Source organism: Nannospalax galili, unplaced genomic scaffold (genome assembly GCF_000622305.1).
Source record: "Nannospalax galili isolate Female #2095 unplaced genomic scaffold, S.galili_v1.0 scaffold136, whole genome shotgun sequence".
Classification (NCBI taxonomy): Eukaryota; Metazoa; Chordata; class Mammalia; order Rodentia; family Spalacidae; genus Nannospalax; species Nannospalax galili.
Genome location: NW_008340872.1, coordinates 619,028 through 622,917, shown reverse-complemented (window position 1 = coordinate 622,917; position 3,890 = coordinate 619,028). Strand labels below are relative to the sequence as shown.

At 41.9% G+C, this 3,890-nt stretch overlaps 1 non-coding gene across 1 annotated transcript; it reads left to right on the top strand.

The window, feature by feature from the left end:
• Window positions 1-267: 267 nt before the first annotated feature.
• Window positions 268-373, top strand: LOC115070882. Its single transcript, XR_003849986.1, has one exon. It is a non-coding gene; the product is annotated as a U6 spliceosomal RNA (small nuclear RNA).
• Window positions 374-3,890: the final 3,517 nt, after the last annotated feature.

Sequence of the window (3,890 nt, the reverse complement as noted above, 5' to 3'; positions counted from 1 at the left end):
CCTGTGTGTGCTGAATCCAGGTCCTCTACAAGAGCACCAAATGCTTTAACCCTCTGAGCCATCTCTCCAGCCTCCTTTCCCAGTCTTTCTTGGAGGGTAGCAGCTGGGTTTTATAAGTATCAATTAGTACACAAAAGTAGCCTCATTGCAGAAAAACATTTGAAAACACAGGAAATAATACCAGCACATTCTCCCATTGAGTTCCCCAGGGACAGCCTCCAGGCCTTTTCCTCTAGGTCATCCTCTTCCTTTAAAACTGCTCTTCCCGTGCCCACTTCGGCAGCACATATACTAAAATTGGAACGATATAGAGAAGATTAGCATGGCTCCTCACAAGGATGACATGCAAATTCGGGAAGCATTCCCTATTTTTTGAGTATATTGATGATTAAGGACCATGGATCCATCTGCTCACCTGAAGATGACCATCCTGACTCATGCAGAAAATGCCTATGAGGAAACTCACTCAGTGCACGTATCTTTGCCTCCACACTGATCTCAAGAATCTGCTTCTCAGTCTTTGGACAAAAAGAAGATATTTGACTATTTCATGTGATCTTTCACAGAACTTGCTTTTCAAATAAATATATTAAAATCTCCAACTGAAGAAAAAAAACCTGCTCGTCACTTTATCGGACTGGAATCACTCTGTTCCGTCCTCTTCCCTACGGTAGTGCCCTTGAATAGCCTTCCTTACGTGGTTATTTTTGTCCAGTGCATTTTTTTTTTCGCTTTGATAAGAGTTTATTATTTAGCCAATGTAGTGGCGCACACCTTTAATCCCAGCACTTGGGAGGCAGAGGCAGGCAGATCTCTGTGAGTTCCAGGCCAGCCAGGGCTACATGGTGAGACACTGTCTCAAAAGAGAAAACAAAAGTCTATTATTCCTATGAATAATAAAGTCCTGGCCCCACCCAAAATTTTATCCAAAATGGCTTCTCCAGCTTCATTGGTGTCTTAGTTTGTTCTTCATTGCTGTGACAAAACACTCTGACCAGTACCAATTTGGGGAGGAAAGGGTTTATTCAGCTTACATCTCCCAGGTTGCCCGCAGTTCATCAGGGAGCCCAAGGTAGGAACTCAGGGCAGGAACCTGGAGGCAGGAGCTGGAGCACAGGCCATGGAGGAACGCTGCTTACAGGCTTGCTCCCTTGGCCCCTGCTCAGCCTGCTTTCTTATGCAACACAGGCCCACCTGCCCAGGGGTGGCACCACCCACAGTGAGCTGGGCCCTCCCACATCACTCATCAAGAAGATGCCCTTCAGACATGGCCACAGGCCAGTCCAATAGAGGCAATTCCCCCACTGAGGCTCCCTCAACCCAGGTGTGTCAAGTTGACACTAAAGCTATCCAGCACAATTGGGAAAGTAGAAGCTTGGTTCCACCCTAATCTTAACAGACTATCCTGCCTTCTCATCCCTAGTTCTAGATACTCTCCTGCATCCTTCCCAGTCTCCACTGTGTCCAAAGGAAATGGGTGTGACACCTTTCAGTGCTTTAATACATTAATTCTAAAGCATGCCCACATTCATTCATTCATTCATTATCTTTCGGGGTGGAGTACCAAATTGAGGTTACCTAGGAAATGAGATCAGGTGCTCAGGTCGGGAAGACACAAGAGCACATGACTTTACTGGGGTTGATTAAAAGTTATTAGTCCAGGCAGGCATGGTGGCACACACCTTTAATCCCAGTGCTTGGGAGGCAGAGGCAGAGGCAGCCTGGGGCCAGCTGGGGCTACAGGGAGACCCTGCCTCAAAAAAACTAAAAAAAAAAAAAAAAAGTCATTAGTCCAGATTATGTCCATTTTATGAAAGTCATTCCTACAGTAGAGAAGCAGTTGAGGAAGACATGTGATGTCAACATCTTGGGCACAGGCTCATATACATGCACACATGTGAACATGTACACACACACAAATAATGTAATGAAGATATTTGAAGAAATTTTGAGAGATACCACAGTAATATAACTTCCATTATACTACATTATTATAAATGTTCTCTTTTCTTATTAGTTACAGCTATTAATCTTACTGTGCTTAACTTGAACCTTAAATTTTATCATAGAGATGTATGTATAGGGAAAAGAATATAGAGAGTTGGGAAATACGCACAATTTCAAGCATGGACTGAAGAGAGTGCCAGAGGGTAAGGAGGACAGCTGTACACACTCACTAGGTGGAGACAGGGACACCAGAAAGGAAGACACCTAGATTCCTGACCTTCGCACATCCGGAAGCCATCCAGGGACAGACACAGAGGAAAACTCTTTGAGAGTATTTCTTCTTAGACTACTGCCTAACAGACCTATTTTAATTCAACTGGAAGTTTTAAACTTAAATTGGATGAAACTAAGATTTAAAATGTATATGACAGAAGCTACATATTACCCAGTAACCTGGGGGCTCAGCTCAGAGGAAAACCAGATCAACTGCAGCCAAAATAAAGGAATTGCATTTTCTCTGCAGTATGAGTTAAACTGATGACCCTGCACAGCAATGGGCACTGTCACTTCTACAGGGCTGGCCTTGGTGCTCTGAAGGGCCCCACTTCATAGATGAGGAGGGGATATAAACTTTCACAGAACTCATAACCAGGGCACTAGGACTCAAACCCAGGGAGCCACCATGGGGGTGCCATGCTTGAAATCATACCCCACTCAGCCCTGAGCAGAAAATAGCTAAGGCTTGAAGGGCTGAAGCCATAGAGTTGCCCATTTGACCAAAAGGGAGACACCAGATAACTTGTGGCATTTTCATATATCAAGTAGAAGTTTTCCAGCAGCAAATACAGTGTGTGATTTCTAAAAGTCATGTACCCAATGACACAATTTGACCTCAAAACAAACCAAAAAAAATGTAATAATTAAAGATGAAAGCCCTGAAGAAAAAACGTCTAAAGAGGTCTCCAGTGAGAGTTGAATTTTTAGAGAAAGAATGATATTATTTTTCTGATCACTGTGTATCTTCTAACTTCGAAGTCTGATTAAAGAAATGACCTTGAGCTACAGTAGAGAAGATGATTTCCAGTAAGCATGCCACTTCGAATTAATGATTTACTTTTTATTTTTAAACTGAATCCAATAGAGCTACATGCATTAGGTTAAAATAATTAACATTTGAAGTTTGACCTTGAAATAGTCTTTACATTGTAAATTCTTAATGATCAAAACAGTGTTCTTAGTGATTAAAACATATTAGCCATTAATTATTAAAGGAGAATAATTACAAATATATATTCCTAAAATCTCAAGGCTTTTAAGCCATTTGTAGAAATGACTAGACATTTTTTCAAATTTTTAGGGGGGGAAAAAAAACCTTCCATCTGATTCTCACGTTCACAGTCACTGCATCAACAACAGAAAATGATATCACTCCACCTTTTATTTTTCATAGTCAGAGAAGCTGGAAATATATGCAGCTACTTTCAATCCCATCAAAGCCAGACACTTGTTCTGTAGCAATTTATAACATTAAAAATAACCCTGGGTTGAATAAGAACGAACAGTGGTATATAAGGATGTGAATGCCATAATGAAACCCATTAGGTATACTAACTTAAAAATAGGGGGCTACAGAGATGGCTACAGAGATGGCTCAGTGCTTTCTGTCCAAGCATGAGGACCTGAGTTAATCCCCAGCACCCACATAAGAAAAGAACGGTGAAGAGTCACAGTAATCCCAGAGACAGGGAGACAGAAACAGGATGATTCCTGGAACTGGATGGCCAGCCAGTCGAGCAGGTTCAGTGAGAGAATCCATCTCAAAAAATAAGGTAGATCTTATTGTGACCTTCAACTAGTTAGTGGTTTCTTAGATGATACTAAGGAAGAGCCTTAATGTCAATTCTGGCCTCCACATGTATGCACATACACATGTGCACATGTAC